We start from the raw sequence: 23,361 nt of genomic DNA on the forward strand, positions 1-23,361 counted from the left end.
ATTGAAACATGCTTATTTATTCAATTGAATTCACTGCAGTAGAAACCATTTATTGCTATTGTACCAAATTTAAATGCAAAATATCGGTGTCAATCTTTGCCTGAAAACTATAAGACTGAAAGTTTCATTTAATTAAAAGTAATTAAATTAAATAAAAAGAATGACGATATCACCCAATAAAGAAATCTTAAGATTTTTTTTTTTTTTTTTTATTTTTAATTCTTAAAATTGTATGCATTTACTAAGTTAAAATCGCTACAAATACATGCCATGCGAATTTGATATGCAGTTCAGGAAGTAAAAGAAAACAAATCCCATGAAGCTTCCTGTTTACTTTAGTAATAGAAAATGTTTTTGAGAATAAGTGTTTATCTTACGACATAAACTTCAGTTTTAAATAATTAAAATTTTTGGACTCCCTGCCTTTAATGCTGAAGCATAAGATATGGAAATAAGTAAAAGCTGTAAAATTATTTTATATATTTCATAAAGTGCAATTAAGTTCAATTTTTAATAATTTAAATTCCTTGTAATTAATTAATGTTATTGCGTAATATTAAATACTAAGATCTTCATTATATTTTGTCTTAACGTTAGTAAAAAACTTGCATAAATATATCGTAATTAAATTTATCTAGGTGGCATTAGTTTTTTATAATCGGATTTGTTACATAAGAACTGAACGCGTTTATAAGTCATATAATGTATATGTTCTATACTGTTAGAAACATCGATACGTCCTCATCTCCACGGTGTCCATCACAATGGGGTCAGGATTAGCGAAAATTTCGTGTTTATTTCTCTCACACCGTCTTTCAACGTTTTGTGAATGAGTAATTGTTTCATATTTAACAAAAAATAATTATTGAAGTGAAGTGAACGTACTCTGTTTTTCTCAGTTCTTCTGTTTTTTATTCTCGCCAACAGTCTGAATAAATAATCAATCTCTCTTGTACCTGATGCATGATTTTTGACACGAAAGTAGCTGCCTCTGTATTCGGAACTTAAGAAGAAAAGCACTCACCAGTTCCTCCCGTTTAATTCTACAAATATTCACTACTGTGAAAGGATCCTGGCTTTGCTTTTCCCAGGGCGCTTAAATTTTTGTCCATTTCCGAAATTTGACCAGAGTCATTTATTTGCTTATTTGATTGCGGATTATACGTATGTAGAAAACAAAGTGATCCAGTCAGTATTTGTATTTCCAGAAGCTTTGAGTTATTCCTCACGGTCACTTAAAAAACTTTAATTGCTCTACTTAACAGTAAAGAAATCTCCGAGCTGTTACAACCAGTACACTGGACCCACTGAACCAGTAGTCGGATGCTTTGGTTTGATTCATAACGGTAGAACGGTTACGGTAGAGTCATCTGCCTGCAAGTAGGGATGATTTCGTGGAGAACGTCTAAGAAAAACTGGCTCGTATATACGTTACACCTGCGAAAAACCACGAAAACGCCCAGGAAGACTGCCTTTCGACGAGATTCGAAGCCGGACCGGCCTACTAATTTTCAGCGACTTTACCACTCGTCTGCTGGTGGACCAGTTGTCGGATGCTTTTTGTTTGTTTGCAACTTCTAATGTTGCACATCCAAATGCTTTCACTCATAACTTCGGTGCCATTTTCGTATATTTCGAAAATGGGGTAAAATTCCTCTTTCTCGGGAGAATGCTATATAACAAAGTAAATTTGGTAGCCTTTTTCTCACCCTTGCATGAAGATAATTCCTCCCTTACTTTCCAAACCTTGAAAAATACATACATACTATATTTATTTGGATTTAGATTAGTTTCTAATGTGTTTTTAAATTAAACAATAAAATGTTGGTAAATACCAAAACTTGAAGGAAAGTGGTTTTTATATTTATAAAATACATTAAATAAGAACAGGTGGATAAATGCCTAACTGCATCCCCCCTTCGACACTATAATATCCTATCTAGGAAAAATTCCCACCTTGGTTGAGAATACCTAACATACCATTGTACCAAGTCGTCGGTAAATAATAAAAAAAAAAAAAATTAACATTTTTTCAAAAGTAAAAAAGCTACCTAGTCCAAGTATTTTCCTCAGTCATCAATAAATTAAATGTCATTATTATGCTTTTAAACCAAAACCTCGTTAACTGGTAGCCTATTCACCACTCTTCTGATGACAAGTGAACAAATTAAGTAACCATTGTTAGCGCAAACACCAATGTAGCTTTCAAACGTAAGAATCGTAAATAATGGTGAATACAACATTATTTCTTGAAATTAAATCACAAAATAAGTAACATCACCCTGATCAGTAATCATTTTACATAACTGCAATCCACAAATTAAAAATATCTCAAAATCTCTTTGTCTTTATATCTTCTGTATACTATCAAAGTTTAGTCTCCAGTGGCTAAAAAAATTAAATAGTACATGATCTTTAATTTGCAGAATTTCAGGGTACTTTGGTATTATCAAAACCACCTTGGTAGAAGACTTTTAACGTCTACAAATTTTTAGAAATCGCCAAGCTGTGCTAACTATGCTCATAAAAATTTTTCATGTAACCATATCGATAAGCTTGAATTAGCAACGTCGTAATTTTCGTACAGTCACAGATTGTCTTGTTTGTATCAGAAGTTCTAAAGGCAAATTATGATAATTTTCTTTTTCAGTTCAATTTTGAGATATGCGTTTGTGGAATTCGCCTGCAAACAAGGAATGTTCTGTGATTTATTTTTTTTTGCAGGAATATAATATTTTGCTACAAAGGTGGGAGTATTCAGATTCGCTTTTGATGATACTGTATTTTGAAAATTTACCTATATGGAAATATGAGTGAAAACGTGCAACGAACCTATTGGTATTCGAAGCGGAGATTGGTACGAGAGTACATGTCTGCCATTTATTACAGCAAGCTTATTTATGTATTACTGGAGTAAAGAATTTAAGAGCGTGCCTCCCAACCGGTACGGTGATTAGCGTCGTTGACTGCCGTGCCGAAGTCCAGGGTTCGAATCTCGGTGAAAGCATGAATATTCGTAAATGTATAGTGTCCGTGCGTCATGAGGACACACTAAATGTGCTACTACCCGAGAGTCTTTTCGAGAGAGGGGAAGAGGGGTGAGAGACCCTCGGACCCTTTCCCGCGGGGTGCTGTCTATCAAAACTAGGGCTGGAATTGAGCTAAATCGCACTGTTACCTGCAAGGTGCTCAAGGATGTTGCTAACGACAGGCGTAAACTTGCGCTCCCTGCCGCGAGAAATTTCGTGGGCTTGGGCTGACTGTAGGGCAGAGAAGTGATCATTAGCAACAACAACAGTTAATAGTGTTTCATTTTGCTTTGAAGAGTTACAAATAGCCGATAAGACTGTCGTAGATTGGAATAATGACATGCGAAAGATAGCATTTGTAAGTAGTATTACACACTGTTCTTCAGTATAAATGTGAAATTAAAATAAAAATATTCATCTACTCATATGTATGATATGAAATCATTAATTTTACCCTATTTAAAATTTTACCCTATTTAAAATTACCATTATTTTCTTCTTCAAAAAATTGCCAAAATATACCGAGGTGGTTACGACAATATCAATATACGAAGTATAAATTTACACAAAGTAACAATCTTCCTTCTGGTCTTGTTTTGTTGTTAGAGTTTTGAATTAATACCCACATCGGAGGTCGAAGAGAAACTCTCAAATTTTCTCTGATTTACAGAGAAATAAAATCAAAGATTTCTTCTTCGTTACTTTGTTGTTTAGGTTTATTATAATGTGCTGAACTTTCAACAAAATCAAACTACACTATTTTGCAAAATAATCGAAGCACCATGAAGGAAGCGGTTGTTTTTGATGAAATTGAATATGTTTATAGCTCATACACAGATAATAAAATGATTAAAAATCACCTCTACCTGTTCACGGCTCACAATCATCCATTGAGCGTTCAAATTAGCAGTTGGTCGAACCGCCCCTGGCGGCAATGTGTGCTTGAATTCGTCGAGGCAAGGTACCTAATGTCATCCTGCGATACATTCTGCCAGGTATTCTTCCGTTGTCGTTCCAGATCTGCAATATATTGTTGTGCCCGAATCTGCGGCCTATCATTTCCCAGACATGCTCGATTGGTAAAAGGTCTGGTGACCTTGCTGGCCAAAGAAGAGTACCAACCGCACGGAGACAGTCCATAGATATGAGAGCGGTATGTGGCCTGGCATTATCTTGTTGAAAAATGGCCCCAGGATGAATGAAGTGCCATGAAGGGTAATGCAACCGGCCGCAGGATGGTATCAACATATCGTTGAGCTGTTAAAGATGTACAGAGGATGACTAAAGATGACATGCTGTCATACGAAATAGCACCCCACACCATCACACCAGTGGTTATGGCTGTATGCCTTTGTAAAACAAAGGTTGATTGGGACCGCTGGCCCCCGTCTTCTCCAGACACGAATACGGTGGTCAACTGCTTCAAGAATGATGCGGGATTCCTCGCTGAACACTATACGATACCAATCTGATGGCACTCATAATGATCAGCTGCGACACTACTCCAGACGACCCCGCCGATATTGTAGGGTCAAAGGCAAACGTCTTAAAGGCTTCTGTGAGGGTAACCCTGCTTCAGACAAGCGCCGTGAAATGGTGGACGCTACAACGCGAGGTATAGACATGGTTGTAGTGCATTGCGTAGTCGACAATGACATCTTTGGGGCAGTTCGGTCCTGGCAAACAATCACTCTATCTTGCTTCGCATTTGTGCTCCTTGGCCTTCGAGAGCCTTTATTTCGTCGGCAGTTTTCTTGTAGCAACCATTGCGGGCAAAATCTTTGCACAGCAGTGTCTGTACGCTTCAGGTCGCGGGCTATTGCTCGATATGACCTCTCAGCTTCACGCAACCCTACAATTGGGCCACGTTTGAAGTCGTTCAGTTGTCTGTAAGGTCTTCGATATCGTCGTAATGGCATCTTTAGTTGCTTCTTTAAAGAAAAGATAAGTTTTCCGCCTCTGTTACTGGTTTTATATTTTGCGAATTACGCGCTAGAAATTCGGGGTTTAATCGCAATTCCTGTTCTTTTAATCGCAATTCGATCAATATATTTTTGCTTACCAAATTTCGTCACTATCGTAAAAGTCCTTCTTGGTGCTTCCCCCCTTTTTTGGGGGGGGGCAAAAGAGTGTATTTTATAATCAGAATATATGGATAAAGGGATATCCCGAACTGTATGGAACATATCCTTCTGATAAGCAATCTGTATAATTAAAATTACATTCATATTAAATTTTCCATATCCTGTCGTGGAAAGCATATACGTGGTGGAAATTAAAATTAAGTAAATCTTATATTTAGTATAAAATAAAAACGATTTATTTAAAAAAACTAATATGAATTACTATTCGTCAAAACGCAACATTATCCAAAGTCGTAAATTTGAAAAGGATCCCATGGAAATCTCCCTTCGATAAAGAGTGTTCAGGTTCACCTCAGGTCCCTCCCGAGTTGAAATTTACCAGGTTTTGTTGCAAAATCATTAGGTTATTTGAAGCTGAGAGACGTAAAAGTTGAGAAATGCCTTTGCCGGAACTCGAATCTGGACTGCTCGAATACACTCTGTGGGTGCTACCGTAACTCCACGCCGGTATGTAGAAAGGAGAGAGAAAATACCTTCCCCCTTTTAAAATGTAACTGGGGTTTAGAGAACCCATTCGTGAAATAGTGATGGTGAAGAATCATCATCCACCACTTTTTTTTCCTTTCGGGCGCCACTGTATAGTCATTAGGAGTACTTTGAAGTAAGATTAGTGAAAAAATGTGCAGTGTCATTGCCGGGACTCTAACCTGGACCTCTCGAATACGCGCCGAGTGTTCTACTGTTACACCACGAAAGCATGCAGAAAGGAGGGAGAAAATACTTTATGTTATGCTTCGCAATGACGTGCTTATAATCTGTGTTTAGATTCCAAGAACGGTTGATTGGTTAAGACCGCTGATTTCTCCAAATTTGAACCTAGGTTCGCTGCCTGGGAGGTTTTCGTACTTTTCCCGTGTGTAATGTGATCCTAATTCAATATCCCTTAAAAAATCTTCCACGGATGCATCCCGACATTATGGAAGGTAGCTCTCAAGTGTAATTTATTTATTTGAATTTTATTAATTAATTAATTAATTGAACATTAAATTTTATTTATTTGAATTACCAGACCTACGCATGAATACGCGGGATTTGAAAAATACAACAGCATAATTTTTAATAGAAATGCAACTTGAAAAATATCCCTCCTCGATTCACAGCAATGTCAGTATTTAATGACGCTGTGGAAGACTTCAACTTTGCTGCCGGCTAAGGAAACCGCAATTCCAAAAACGTGTACGGTTTAAGTATTTGCTACAGCCTCAACAAAATAATCACAGATTGTTTAGCTGAGGAATCAATTATATAGTCGATTACGACAAATTCTTTATTGTATAGAAGTTTTTATAATATAATATTCTTTCAGTAATGTATACTTTGTTCTAATTGGGCAGACAGAAATCTGAAAATAAATTATTTACGCATATACTTTAGTATCGAAATTTTCCGGAAAAATAGCGATTCACTCGCAGTTTTAAGTAACGGTGGCAAAAGCACTTTTCCATTCGCATAACTAAATGCAACAGTTTTTGTTATGCGAGTGGAGAAAAAACCATTTTTCTAAAAGTGCACTATAAAGCATGTATTGTGCAGAAGTTTTATATCATTATTTTACGGACTCCTGGCATAAGATAAAACATAAATTAAAAATTTCTTATCTGACTTGTCTGATAGCAATTTCTGAACATTTCCACGATATTCACCGTGACTAGGAGTTCAAGATTGCGCTTGTCAGTGGCAAGAGCCTTGAGCACCATACAGGTGGCAATACAACTTTGCTTAATTCCGCCTCCAATTTTGAAGTAGAGCACTCCGGGGAGGTGAGAAAGGGTTCGAGGGTCTACCACATCTCCTCCTCTAGCAGTAATCTCTCGAAAGGGCTTTTCTTTGGAAAGGCTTTGCTCAAAAAGGCTTATATTTAGGGTCTCCATGCCGCACAGACAAACATCCACTTACATATTTCACATATATCAATGCTATGTCCAGGATTCGAACCCGGGCCCTTCGGTACAGGTGTCAACGTCACTAACTACTAACCCGGTTGAGTGGCCAAATTTATAAATTTTGAAATTATTATGAGTTCCAAATAATGTAATTTATATTTTAACATTTGAAAGTATTTAAAAGAATACCAATGATTTAAAATAAATTTTAAATTAAAAGACATCGGTTAGTATAGGAATTAAGTTAACTACTAACCTCATAATATGAAGCTCAAGTTTAATCTTATTAGTAGATCTTTACAACTGAGTTTTTTATCTTTTTTGGTGGGAGTGGGAACTTCTTACTAAACTATTCATGAAATTTCTACGGTCTTTCTCAAGATTCAACTGTAATCGAGCTAGTAGTAAAGAAAGTGCAATCATGTAATTGGAACGAACGCATTCAACTGCATTCATGCTCATCCAACTGTGAATGAGCTCACGCGAAAACGAGGGTGAGTGAATTAATGAAGAACTTCACAGATATACATAATTTAGCTTTCTGTCCAATCTAACCATATTAATCAAGAATATCCAACGACATTTTGTTTCCGCTTGGACTATATATCCATCGTATTCATTGAAATTTTTGAAGGATTTTTTCATGTTTTAATTTCAGATAGTTTCAAAGAAGCAACTGAAAAATTATTAATAGTTGGACTTGGCCTACACAGCTTTTTCTCCAAAATTTCTTTTGAAGTTGTTATAATATAAAGAGATTAAAATTCGCGAGAATGCTACACATTTTACTATATCACCAAAACAATTTCAAAAATGGATACAAAATTATTTAAAAATAAAAACTTTTCATACGTTTATAATAACTTCTTAAGAGACTAGAAGAGAAACACGCTAATGTGACAATCAAAAACGTAAAAACAACTTTGTATTTAGCGTAGGTATAATGAAACACTCAATCGATTTCGAGGGCAGCTAAAGGTCCCTCCTCATCAGGAGAAAGAAATACCTAGAAAGTAGAAAATAAAGGAGTCACAGAAATACGTGGTCCTTATCAGCACTGCACGTGGTTATAACTAGATTTTTAATCAGAGTTGCACTGGCCGCCTACTTTTACTGAGTGAGGCTATCTGATCGAGCATGAAAAATTAGCGAAGTTAAAATAGGGAGCGAGGAGCAAATGCACCTTACGCTCAAAATCTGAACTTCAAATAATGGAAAGAAACCACTGAATGGATTTTTATACCCTCTGGTAGTACCAAACGCGAGGAGGTAACGCCATCTATCGGCAAAAGTAACTGAATTAAGATAGTAGAATTTTAAAGGCATTAGGAAGGACTGGATTGGACTTCAAATCATTACCTAAACCTGCTAAATCTTTGTGAATGCGAAAAGCCTCAAGAATATCCAATTCACCTATAGAAGAATAATTTTTCATGCTCGATCAGATAGCTTGGCTCAGTAAAAGTAAGCGGCCAGTGCAACTCTGATTAAAAATCTAGTTATAACCACGTGCAGTGCTGATAAGGACCACGTGTTTCTGTGATTCCTTTATTTTCTTCTTTCTAGGTATTTCTTTCTCCTGATGATGAGGGACCTTTAGCAACTTCTTAAGAGCTCAAACAAAAATTAGTATATCTGCAGATTGCATTTTTAAATTTGATAATGCTTGAAGTAAGACTGCTTTGGTGTAGTATTTCTTCGTTTCATGCCCATTTTATTAGAATAAATAAAAAGGGAGATCAAAATCAAAAGCTCGTTAGGGAAAGTTTTGAAGCAAAATAATTAATTATTTTATCCCTTATTACTAGGAATTTTCCAATAGAAAACATAGTTTTTTCTATGTTTATGGGAGAGAATGGAAATTAATTTAGCTAGGATTGATTAATAATAAAATTAATATAATTTTTTTCTGCCGTTGATCAGGTTTTGGTAAATAAATGATTCACCCAAATTAGCAAAAGTAGTGTTTTTAATGCATTATGAATAGTGATTGTGTAATGATTGTGAATTAAAAATAAAAGAAAAGAAGTCGGGCTTTTCCGGAATGCCAACGTCAGAGTGATATTCTAAAGATTTTGGGGGATATAAGAAATACATTTTTTGTGAGAGCGTAGCTAATATTTTCGTTCCCTTTAACGTTTAAATAAAATTGTTGATATTTACAAAAGTAGTTTTGTTCATTGTGAGTTTTCATTTCAATAACCGTTATCAACTGAAATTTAATGAAGTGAGAAAGAAATGCATCTAATGATGGAATGTAGAAGGGGGTAGCTAAAAAAAGGGTTTTATTATCGAGCAATTGGAACATGATATTCCTGTAAATTCTGATATTTAAATGGAATATGGAAGATCTTTATTGGTTAAATTGGTGTCTCTTTCCTTTTTTAAATTATTAAGATACCCATCCACAAAACTGAGATTGTAATCAAAGCTACAAGACCAATAATTTCGAAAACATAGTGACAAGGAAAGAGTTTGAGAAACCCCGATTTCGGTGTCTGTTATCAGCAACATTAGATACATTTTTGCATAATGGAAAAAGACATACATTGAAAATTCAGTCACATGGATTTTATTCATTAATTTTTAATAGCTGAAGTATTTGCAAACAAACCATTAAAGAAATTGGAAAAAATAAAAGTAACTGTAAGAAATATACTCTGTAATTTATTTGTCTTTCGAAATTATTTTCTTATATAGGCCATTTGAAGCAGATATTAATAAATGCAAGTTAGGGACAAAAAAGTGTTCTAAAGTATACTGAGGGAAATTTTTGCATTTTTTCTGTATAGGCAGGATTTCATCACGCCATTGAAAGTAAATGGCTTATATTCGATAGTGAATTTATTAGAGATCAGGTATATTAACAATGTCAAAATATTCCAAAAATATAAAATATTTTAAGCTCCAAGATCTCTAAAGATAAATGGTTTATATTCGTAACATAGTTTTATATTTACTTCGGATATCCTTGATATTCGATTCGTTGTTTTGCTTTATGTTCTAAATATTAAAATGTTCTAAATAAGATTATAATAAAATACTTTTTTCATCATCATCATAAAATTCTAATGATTCTAGCTCAGTATTATAGATTACTAAATCCATTTTTTTTTTAAATTTCCCTGAGATCTTTCCAAATTAAAATTTAATGTATACTTAAAATGAACTATTTTAAAAATAGTAAAAGTGTATTCTCATAATAAATAATGCTTCGACATTTCTAACATAGAGTTAAAAGTAATATTTAAAAGATTTATTTTCGAAATGAGGTTTATAAGCCGAAAATCATTGTTGTGCTATTTTCAAAAACATTTGAATAGATATCCTTAAGCACTTGAAAAATTTTGCAGTAAGAATGCGTTACGAAGTAAAGCTTAATCCCAAACATCTTTTTGCTTCGAAAAAACTCCTCTCCATATTACTGCAAACACATGTCTTTTAAAGCTAATAGCATGCACTGCCACTGAAATTTCAAGTGACGTATTATTTATAAGAGTATAAGGGGACCATGCATTGAAACGATTTCCCATTAATATCAACGTTGGAATTTCTACAAGATTTGAAAATTTCATTGCTGTAATTACGGATTACCCATGAGATTTTAGAAATCTTAACATAAATACATGATTACTTTGAAATTCTGTAAAGTAGGATTATAAATAAAACGTATAACATATTTATAAGCGTGCATATTTATGTATTTAAACAGTATTGGATACATAATCATCGTAATTCTAATTGAAAAATTGAACAGTGACGATTTGAAACTTTCATATATTTTCAAACTACATTATAATTTTTGAAGTTCTTATGTTAGAAGGCAATTTTATACAAACACTGATATAGAAATATGAACAAACCATCTGGCCTCTTGAATGACAAAAGCTTGGACCTTTTTCTCCGTAACTTTGGCTCTAGAGGAAAGATTTACGCGGATTTTAAAATGTTTAGAAGAAACAGAATTTTAATGTAAAAGTATACAAGAGATTCGATTTCTTTGGTTTATTTAAAAGTATCTAACCTTCTACGTGGACCAACAGTTATGATTTACTCAATCAAGAAATTCATATCCATATCCATGATTGCGTTTGTTCAATAAGCTTTAAAAAACGAAAACGTTTCTTTACCGAGTATTGCACCAGCATTATAAAGAAAAATTATACTAAGTTCGGTAACCTCTAGTGAATGTCAACCGGTAATTCACCCGTAACCATGATGAGCTCTGGTGGTTTTCTTTTTCCTTCTAATTTAAATATATAAATTTACTGTACACCCCTACACCGGTGACCAATAAATTACAAACGTGTTGCAAAAACCCCAAAACTGTAACGCACCAAACACTAAGCATCAATTTGACAGTAATCAGCACACTTTACGAGAAATAGTGAAATGTCTATTTAATATTGAATTTTAAATTCTATCTCAATTTTTTGCTCAGCCAAAAGCTATTGCTATATGGCTGACTGCCATTGCATTAAAAAGAGTAGATTACCGATGGATAATTGCCTAGACCAGGATCGATATCCTGCGATTTAATTTAAAAATATATGCGTTACCGCTAATTTATAAAAACGCCAGGAAATATCTAGATTCTCTAAGGAATATATGGAATGTCTGATGAGCGGGGGGCGGGGCAAAGTATGAAATATCCGAATTATTTTAGTATTATGCTATATACTTTTCATAGGCGTTGTATGTAATATCCAGCTTTTATGCCAAATGCTATTAAGGCGAATTAGGAGAAAAGCATAAGACGTGGATTGAAAGAGACGTGCTGTAAAAAAAATTAATAGTGCTAACACCTTCTTTAACAGGAGATATCAGTTTGCGTTAGTTTCCTATTAACTTCAAGGTCAGGCGACTAATTATTGTCCTCAAATTTGGAACCAAATCTTCAAAAGTCGCCAAACTTAGCTACCATTTGGCGACATTTTGTTTCGGTCCCTGTAAAACTGTGATCGATACTGTAACTGAACAAATGTAATTGATCTCTATATGTAACGTAAACGTATCTGGCCTTCATATGCCTTCAATTGATTTCGAGAAGAGGGAGGTACAAGAGATTTTTCAGCGGCTCGAAGAAAAACTGTCTAGGATAGATTAGAGCATGATTTTGTCAGTTGTTAGTTCAGAGCTGAATTCAGGATATTGAGATATCCACCACAACTTCGCCTTTTAGATGCGCGCGCTCTGCATTGCGTTGTATTTAACGTTCTTAGTAGATTTAAGTGTAACTACTGGCTGTGCTCTGCGACACCGAGAAGAGCTGTACGAGTACTTTTGAGGAAAATTCCAAAACTTTAAAGTTTTTCTTTTGATAAATAAATTTTATCAGGCTATCGTCGGTTCTGTGTGCATTCAATCCATTACAAACCCTTACGTATGAAACATTATTTTCTTTATTAGTTCTCCTATAAAACATCAAAAGTTAAAATTGTTCGTTTAATTAACATGCACGTGGGAGACTGCAAGTAATGATAAATGTGTCTCATTTATGTGCATAAATTTATCTTCAACAACATATTGCAGATTGTGATTGTTAATAAAGTTTCAAAATTCGTAACATATTAATAATGTTATGAATTTTATACTTAACCACTCTGTTAGCTGTAACCGTAATTACACGCTCGTATTGCTTTCCAGTAATTTCGTGAAGCAGAAAGTACTAGAAATTTTCTCGCGACCGATTAAAAACTGTAAAACCCTGGAATGAGAGCGTTTTAGGTCAGCTGCTTAGTTACTGTTGTTGCGAATTGTTTAGTTCCGCTGAACTGATATATCAGACTTAGATTTCTCTTTAGATGAGCTTTCCATTTTTATTGTTTAGTAGTATGAAGTGCAATTACTGATTATACAGTGTGATACTGTGAAAACGTATGCGAATATTTCTGTGGAAAATTCCAGAATTCTGAAATATTTCTTTTGATAAAAATAAATTTTTATTGACCTGTTATGAGACTTGTGCATTTAAACCAGTTCGCACGCAACAATAAGATACGTTATATACTAGTTATAAGTATTACCATTATAATAATGCAGATTTTAAATTCTGTAAATAAAGGGAAGGTATGAGATCATGAAGTTCGTATACTTAAATAAAAAAGCATAATAGTAAAGCAAATGTATAATATTAATTAACAATAATTTAATATCTTTCAAAATTCCCAAAATCATAGCAGTAAGCTTTTTTGATCACTAGGCAAATATATTTGCTGTGTCTGTTCAATATGGTTACTAAAGGGGGCTCATTTTTGCAACTTAGACAGAAAAAAGATGAGTTCCAAATATCATTACAGGATACTAGATATTTAAAGAAGAGATCGCAAGAGCCGTCATCCCTAATGACATCTTAATGACTTGGCGTTTTGGCATGATTATGAAAAGTTATTTTCACGAAGTCAACTTCCAGCACCTTTTTGGGAACCATGTGTCAGCTTCTTTAGTTTGATAATGATGGAAAGAGTTTAATATTCTGTCATCAGTGCAGTTTAACTCTTTCCTTTCTCTTAAAGAATAACTAAAGATCGTTCATTAAGTAAATAAATATATTTAAATCATAACGGAATAATATAACGCATTTTTCAGCTTGAAGACAGAAAATTGAAATTTTACACAGCAGAAGCTATTATGAAAATATCAGTAAATAAGATAAAAAAACGAATATCTCGATGAAATAATTAAGATTCACATAATTTGGCTGTTGTCAGTTAGAAAGAAGATTTTGATTTAATAAAATATTTTAATGAATCACTCTGATATGTGTCAAATTTCTTTGAGATTTCTCTTCTAAAGAATTTGGTTAATGGTTTGCAGTGCCAATAGTGCGCAAATGCCGTCAAATTCTGATGCAAAGAGAAAAAATAACTAATTTTTTAACGCATTTGATGAACTAAATTTTATGAATTATTTAGTTTTTACTTTTATGAGTTATTAAAGGTGATTCATAAAAATAAATAATAAATATGAATGATTATGAAGGTAACAGTAAACATAAGTTTTATGAATTATTATGAATGATTACTTTTATGAGTTTTATAGATGATTATTATTTATTTCATAAATTATTATTATTTATTTTATATTTTTTTTTAATTTATTTTTATTGAACTAATTTTTTGATATGCTATACAACTAAGTAATTCGAAACCTAATATTTTTCATTTAAGAACTTCGAAGGTGTTCTAAGTGCTTGACATTACTACTTAATATATATTGTAGATATTCAATTCCAAAATTAAAAAATACTCCAAATACTGCATATAATACATTTAAAAAATACATATAAACTGTTCTTTAATTTTCCTGTATTTTTATAAACTGATGAGCCAAAATATTATGATCATCTTCACATTTTTCAACGAACTCGTCTGGATGACATGACACATGATTAAGTGGGAATGGTATTTAATTGCTACTGTAGAATGTAAGCAGTAATTTTTGCCCTTACTTTTGTGAGTGATGATAAAGGCTGCTGTTCTAACCGAATTCGACAGAGGATATATTGTAACGGCTCTAAAACTCGGATTGAATACCTCCGAAACTGTGCGTTTGGTAAGTTCTGCCCGACCTGCGGTTGTTAGTATTGATGCAAATTAGATTATCAAAGAAAAAGGAAGTAGAAGACTACCCACTAGGTACAACAAAATCGGCGCCAGACAGTGGCTTACCTGACAGCAAAAATATAATGCAGGTCCAAGCGCAAGCGGAGACCGTTTACATAGGACTGTGCAGACTCGTGTGCCTCTGTTGACCAAACGTTATTGTCAACTACGCCTAGAGTGTGCCCGTGAAAATCGAGATTGGACCCTGGATAAATGAAAGACAGCTCTTGTTCGGATGATTCCCAATTTGTCATTCATTACGTTGATGGTAGTGTCAGGGGCGATTCTGGGATCCGTAGTTGTGGTAGAACAGACCATGAAAGCTTCGGACTATCTGATTATAACTGACGGAATTCATTCTTATGCTATTCTTCTGAATAACTGCGTATCAGTTGCACCCTCACACGGCGTCTACCTTCCGAACTCGGAATTTTCCGGCAGGACAACGCCCCATGGTGCAAGGATCGAACTGTGTTGGGGGTTGGTTCAAGCAACATAGGAATGAATTCCGGTTAATGTCTTGGTCATCTAACTCTCCGGATCTTCACCCGATACATCAAGTTTGGGATGTCATGTAGTGCCACCTCAGAGCTCAAACACCACAGTCTGACAGTATTTCGACTTTGCGTGACCTCTGCTTAGATATTTGTTACAATCTACCATCAGTCAGCTACCGAGAACTTATGGCACCCATGGCCGAGGCGAGTTGCAGCTGTTTTGCGAGCCAAAGGTCTTGTGTAGGTGGTATTAAATATGTGGTCATAATGTTTCGGCTCTTCGGGTTTATAGGTATTAATAGTGTTACGTTCTGCAGGTTACTGGATTTTAAGTAATTCACGATAACACTTGATGAAAAATCAAAACATAATTTAATTGCAAGTGTTACACAGGACAGTTCCAAAGACATGTTTGAAATCGTCGAAAACGTACGATAAACACGTTGTATCAATCAGCAGCACAACCTTCAGTCTATAACAATAAAGATAGCTTCACGGCCAAGCACTATATTACAGCTCGCGACTCAGTCGATCGCTCTCAATCTAATCTCTGGACTCAAGACCCTGCTTTCGCAACGTACAGGCAGGATATATACAGTGGTGGCCAAAATTGTGGACACTTTTGGAAATTTTTATGTTTTTGAACTTGGTATGCTTATAGAAAATGTTACGTTTCGCAAAATGCAAACTTGTATATATCATTTTAAAGAGAATTTATTACTGAATTCAATACAAAACACAAAATTCAATTATTTGCAATACAAAAAATGTTATATGTACTTTAATATAAATAAAAAACACAGTTATGACGTGGTTTGTAATGTCTAGCTTTCCTGGCCAATCACTCTTCTTGTTCTGAGAACCAATCAAATGTTAGTAATTTCCAGTAGAAGCTGACATCATGTGTACACTTGAAACAATTCATTATTTTGCTTTGTTCTGTAGAAGGAGGACCTGTAGCTTATACACTGCAATTAAAAGTAGGAAGTTTTGTAAAAATTTTTAATATTTAGTCAAGAAGCAATGACATCAAATAAAAGAGTAGATTGGATACCTAGAAAGAAATGTAATATTATTGTGTTACGAGAAAGTGGTCTTTCATATGCTGAAATTGCAAGACAGGTGGGTGGTTCAGTGACTACATCTGGAGTCCGAAAGTTTTGTTTACGATATCAGGAGACAAATTCAATAAAAAATAAAGAAGGAAAAGGCCTAAAAAGGTGCACCACATCTATTGATGACAGGAGAATAAAAGGACTATGTCTCCAAGATAGAAAAATGTCATCAGCGGCCATCAGAAGTGATCTGAATGATGCTGGTGTTTCTGTCAGTTCAAGAACAATCAGGAGAAGATTAACAGATGTTGGACTGAGAGGTAGAATTCCACGAAAAAAGGCTTATCTTAATTTTCAGCAACGAAAAAAGAGACTAGAGTGGGCAAAAAAACACATTTGGACAGATGATCAGTGGTTACAAGTTATATGGAGTGATGAAACTAAGATATCGTTATTCGGTAGTGATGGGCGAAAATATGTAAGACGTAGAATAGGAGAAGAGCTACATCCTGACTGCACTCAAGCAACTGTGAAGAACCCAGTTAGTCTTATGATTTGGTCTTGCATGTCAGCAGATGGTATGGGTCGCCTTCATGTCATCGATGGGACACTGAATGCCAGCAAATACATTGACACTATTCTAGAATCAAAACTTCTACCTTCCATCAGAGATCTCTTTCCCAACAATGCTTCGTTTATTTTTCAGCAGGATTCTGCTTCTTGCCACACGGCCGAAATATCGGAAGAGCGGTTTCGTACAAAGAGCATTAAATTGTTGTCATAGCCAGGAAATTGTCCTGACCTCAATTCTATCGAAAATTTGTGGCACCGTTTGAAAACTCTTGTCCGAATGAGGCGCCCATCAAATAAAAGGGAACTAATTGAGGCTATAATTGTTTCCTGGCATCATGTAATAACGAAAGAAGAGCTTAGAACTCTTGTCAGCTCAATGAAACGTCGATGTGAAGTTGTAATAAAAACAAAGGGTACCCTACTAAGTACTGATAACTCACTGCAATCATCACTATCTAATGTATATCGATAACTATTATCGTTTAACTTTTTTTGTATTGCAAATAATTGAATTTTGTGTTTTGTATTGAATTCAGTAATAAATTCTCTTTAAAATGATATATACAAGTTTGCATTTTGTGAAACGTAACATTTTCTATAAGCATACAAAGTTCGAAAACATAAAAATTTCCAAAAGTGTCCACAATTTTGGCCACCACTGTATATATATGTATATAGCTTTAACCTACCTTCCAGAATATTCCCTAGAAAACCGCTAAGAATTCGTTTTAGAATGTTCTCGTTTCGTCTATGATATATCTCCAATTTTTTCGCCAAATGCACGAAATAGAGCCAATTCGGCAACCCTGCCTTTCCTGCCAGCTTCTGGCAAACCTAGCACCGCTTTGCGGGAAAACTATCTTACAATAGCTGGGCATTTAACAACAATAAAAATACATTCTGATATAATGTTTATTAATTCGAAGTAGATTTACTTTAAATTGAGTAAAATATACATTTTCAATTTCGGAAAACGTCTGGTTAAGTAAATTAGGATAAAATCTGTTGGTGTTATTCCAAATGACCAGACTCCTGCAACTTTGTCAGAAATGACCGATACGGTCCCACTACAGTAGTTGAGGAGGAACGTCTCTGAACACTGGTAGTCGACCTGGGATAAAATCTGAAAAGACGGGCTGGATGTCTGGTTAGCTTTCGTGGTTTCCCCCCCATGTGTAACTTGGATACACAGCAGTTTTCTTCACAAATTACTCCATGAAGGCATCACTTTCTTATAGGCAAATATTGACATTTCTCCAGTTGCTTTGCTTTAATTCCTTTGCAGCAAAGTTGCTCAAAACGCGCGTGCATTCAAACATCGGGAATTCATCCGAAAGCCTGAAAATTTTTCCTACCTGCTGCTTTCATCCATGGCTCAGTAGTTTCAGGATTTGTTAAATGACATGAGGATCATTCGCTTGAAGCGACTAAAAGTAGCTCTTTTATTTGAATGACCTTTCCGCCTTCGCTTTTAGCTTCAAGGTTTGCATATCGATGCTTGCAATTGCAATCCTGTACTAAGGAGAATTTGCACACAGTCCTGAAACCATTTAAAAGACCTCAAGAGAGAAGGGCCCTGGTTCGATTCCCGGAGAAGGCATGTTTGTAAATGTATAGTGTCAATGCGGCGTGGCGACACTATAAATATGCGGCGATTCGAAAATTCTCGCGTGTGGTTTAGTGGAAGGTGAGAGGGGTGAAAGACCCTCGGACCCATATCCCCGGGGTGCTTTTCATCAAAATTGGGGGCAGAACTGAGCTAAATCGCACTACCACCTGAATGGTGCTGAAGGCTATTGCCAATAGCAGGCGTAATATAACGCTCCTTGCCGCGAGGAATTCCGTGGGCTTGGGCTTACTACGTCAGACGAGTGAACATAAGCAACAACAATAACACAATATTGTTAACTGTGTAGCATTTTGCTTGGCGTAGACACTCTACACTACTGAATTCAAGACGCTACGACTCTATTCACGATAATACTACTCTGCGTACCGGCAGGGTATTTATAGCCTTATCCCGGTAGCACGCGTAACAAAATTACAAGCACGAGAAGGCGCAGTGAGTATGTAATACTCGAAAAGAATTAACACAATCTAAATTGCATTAATTATGTAAACACCATTATAAATGGGGATTAACATAAAAAGCCTTTAGAATATTTTAAAGAGTATAATAAATGAAATACTTTACGTACAAGTAATTGTTTTGCACATGTTTGATAGACTGAGCTCGTATGTTCCATACAAATCCCAATAGTGCATTTTTCAAATAGATACCGTGTCTTTCTGTCCAAAGTGTTAGGCAATCAGTGCATTTTCTAAAAATATTTTTCATCTTTTTACATGGTGGCTCCATGTTACAGTTTTCTAAAGTTCTTCCTTTTTTTTTTTTTTTTTAATTAGTTTCAAAGAAGGAAGCATCATTTGCTGCCGCCTTTTATTTATGCAAACTTTCACGAACTTAAGTCCTAATCATTTGAGAAAAGAATGCTGTTTCTAAACTGAGTTGGTGGCTGTTTTGTAGAAATTATTTGTGCATCAATTGCTGAACATTTCAAATCGAGGGGGAAAATTCACCATAGGCCACCATCTCGATACTTTAGTTGCAGAATATGCTGGTGTCATTTCATCGACAAACAGCTCCTTTAATTAAATTATAAAAAGAAATAATCTCCGTCTTTTTCAGCACTCCAGTGGATTCGCCAATTTTGTTATCGTTGTGCAGATTTGATAATAGGACAACCTTTCTGCTTTGCCTTGGTACATAAGAAAAAAATCATTGTTTCTTTCTGGAAACCAAAAGTTAAAGAATATGTTTCGCATTTCTTCGTTAGTAAATCCTTCGCAATTACTCTCTTATTCTTTCTCACAACTCCAACTATAGTTATTTTCTTCCTTAGTAGTTCCTGCGATAGACTGGTATCCCATATACCAATCATCTACAGTCAAATTCCGGCCAGAATTGTAGAATGGTTCCATCAAACACTTTACAATAGCCCTTGCATTGTTATCAAACTGAAATGGCACATTTGACTGTTGGCTGGCATATATTTAAATTTTCCATGTATAAAATACTCTGGAATCAACGAGTGCAACTAATTTTATGCCACATTTGGCAGGTGTTTTATGCATGTATTGCGTAAATGCACATCCTCCTCTGAATGGTTCTAATTTTTAATCAGTTGTTATACAATAACCTACAGTGTAGGCTTTCTGACAGTTCCCAAGGAATTTTTTAAAACTCTGTTTTATGGGAAGCACTTTATCCATATGTCTTCTACTCGGAAGATCTCGGGTATCATTAAGCCGAATAGATTTTAGTAGGAAAAGGTATCGCTTGCTGGACATTCTGTTGTGGAAAATATATATTACACTTACTTCTGTTTCCCACAGATCTACATAGACTTGACAGCATTTGGGAACATGTACAGAAGTTCCAAAACTACTTTGATTTCACATTCATCCGTTTTCCTTCCATCACGCTCATGCACAAACTGCTCTTGAATAAAATCAATATAAATAATTGTACATTGAACTGTCATTTGTATCATGTTTTTGGGGATAACCAGAGACCAGAAATCTAGCGGTGTTGATGCATCGTTTGAATAACCTGTATTTCTTGGGGTTTTGATGATAATATTTTCGGAACTAGTCCTAATATTCGTTCGGAATTTGTTTTCTTTCGATATCAGACCATTTTTACCATCATAATTTTCATTAGTTGAATTCATTTTCTAATTCATTACCTAATTCAGTGTCTGTATTGCTGTCTGTTGATGAGTTATTATTGTGCATTCGTCACCTATTAATTCTTTCTTTCTCTTGAACAATTCATCGTCTGTTCAAATGGTTTCTAACATATTTCTCAATCTTTCCATTGTTATATCATAATTTAGATGCCGCGTCATGCTGACTAACCAAGAGAGTTACGATGAAAATCTGAAGGACGCGAGAAGGCGAGCGAGTGTCACATACCCCGACGGCACTATTCCGGCTGAAGATAAAGATGGATTGGAATAAGCATTGTTAACTAAGTAGAAAGATTTTTTTTTAATGTGAAACGACTCTAGAAAATCTAGTTCACCAATGAAAGATATTTTTTTTTAATAATTTTGGCTGCAGAAAAATAAAAACTGGGATTTTCGGTCCAACAGTGTTGGGCGACAGAGGACTTCTGTGTTTCCGATTTACGAATTTATGCCTCATGTTCTTTGACGCGAAATTGTAAGGCTCTCTTAGTTCGATCAATGTAAATTAAACCACATTAGCAAGGAACGAAAGAAATTTCAGCAGAAATTCTGCTGTGATTCCTTTCTTTCCATCTATTTGCTATAAAACTGAACATTTCCGGATATAAATTCGTGGGATATTTTGTATTTATAGTTCCTAGCTAGTGTTCCTTGCTAGTGTATTTTAATTGAATTCGTCAAATTAAGAGAGCCATAAAATTTCGAGTTAAAGAACATGAGGCATATGTTAAGAAAAAGGAAACACCAAATTTCTCTGTTGCTCATCACTGCGGGACCGAAAATCACACTTTCTATTTTTCTGCAGCCGAAGGTATTCAAAAAAATCTTCCATTGGTGGATTAGACTTTCTAAAAGTGTTTCACATTAAAAAATTATTCTGTTTTAGTAACGATCCTAATTCCAATCCATCTTGACCTTCAGCCTTTGAGAAAATTTTGTTTCATCAATTGATGGCGCCAGTAGGTTAACTACTGTCTAGTTTATCTTGTCACGTTCATTTGCAGTTTGGCAGCTGCGGAAGATGGTTCTCCAGTTAAACCATGGAAACTAGTACTGCAAAATTTACTAATATAACGCTGATTCTTGTTGAGTTCTCCAATAATGTTATCAATTGTTTGAACAAAACTTGGAAATAATTCTAAAATGATAAAAAAGTTGTACCCATTTTTCCTCACAAAATGCACTTGCCAAATTTCATAATTTGCTGACAAATCAAATAAAGACTGCAATCACTACTTCACCAAAAAGTTGATTCATGTTTATTGAATTATTTGAGATAATTTGATTTTTTTTTTCCTGAAGCTTCTTTTTTGAGCTATGCTGGTTCACTGTTGTTTATCCAAATAAAAGATTCTGCCCCACTAAATTTGTTTTCCCAGAGCTGAAATAAAGAAAGATATTTGTCTATTTAAAAACATCTAGACGATATTAAAAATACTTACATCAAACTACAAAATATTTAGTTTGGCAACAGTTAGGATCCAGTGATAGTTACACAGTGTGTTGACCTTCAGCCTTTGAGGAAATTTTGTTTCATCAATTGATGGCGCCAGTAGGTTAACTACTGTCCAGTTTATCTTGTCACGTTCATTTGCACTTTGGCAGCTGCGGGAGATGGTTCTCCAGTTAAACCATGGAAACTAGTCCTGCAAAATTTACTAATATAACGCTGATTCTTGTTGAGTTATCTAATAATGTTATCAATTGTTTGAACAAAACTGGGCAATAATTCTAAAATGATAAAAAAGTTGTACCCATTTTTCCTCACAAAATGTACTTGCCAAATTTCATAATTTGCTGACAAAACAAATAAAGACTGCAATCACTACTTCACCAAAAAGTTGATTCATGTTTATTGAATTATTTGCGATAATTTGATTTTTTTTTCCCTGAAGCTTCTGTTTGAGCTATGCTGGTTCACTGTTGTTTATCCAAATAAAAGATTCTGCCCCACTAAATTTGTTTTCCCAGAGCTGAAATAAAGAAAGATATTTGTCCATTTAAAAACATCTAGACGATATTAAAAATACTTACATCAAACTACAAAATATTTAGTTTGGCAACAGTTAGGATGCAGTGATAGTTACACAGTGTGTGATACAGGCAACAGTGAGGCGATATTTTAACTACCTGATATCCGTTTAACTGAAGGCTGGACTACTTTTATTTCTTGTTTGTTCAGGCTTTTAAAATTTTTACCAAATTACCGATCAAAAGTATAAACTATCTGGGCTGCAGATGCCATATCATCAAACTGGGACAGTCCCAGTCACATTAGAATGGCTGTTAACCCTAATTATGAATCTAAAACCTCTAATAATAGTATAAACTCAAACACCGATAACACCCTTTCCTTATTTTACTATGAACATGCATATTAACTATTTAATTATTTATATCATAGCTTTTGAATCTTGGGAATTCTTATCAAAAGAAGTAAACATTTTGTAAGGTTGTTTGCATTAGTTTTGTAATTAAGATATCTTTACTATAATATGTTTGTTCCGTTTCCTCACCAGAATGTTAACGAGGTAGGTAGTATTAAAACTCAAGTTTTGGGATTGTAACACAAAAATCCAGAACGAGCTCTGATCCAGGCTTGAAGTCCATACACTCTGGATCATATCTATCAACCCAACTCTGAAGCATATCTATTGGTGTGATGTAGCGACACAAAACAGCCAGAGACAGACATGGTAGCACTCGTACAGTGTCTGCCGAGACTGAGCAGACCATCGTCCCGTGAAGGCAATGCCCGTGGAGTCGAGTCTGTCTAGGTACAGACCTTAGCCAAAACGTCTGGGTTTGACCTCAGTCGACCCAT

Source organism: Stegodyphus dumicola, chromosome 3 (assembly GCF_044657685.1).
Source record: "Stegodyphus dumicola isolate Sdum_Otavi_A_Nest chromosome 3, ASM4465768v1".
Taxonomy (NCBI): domain Eukaryota; kingdom Metazoa; phylum Arthropoda; class Arachnida; order Araneae; family Eresidae; genus Stegodyphus; species Stegodyphus dumicola.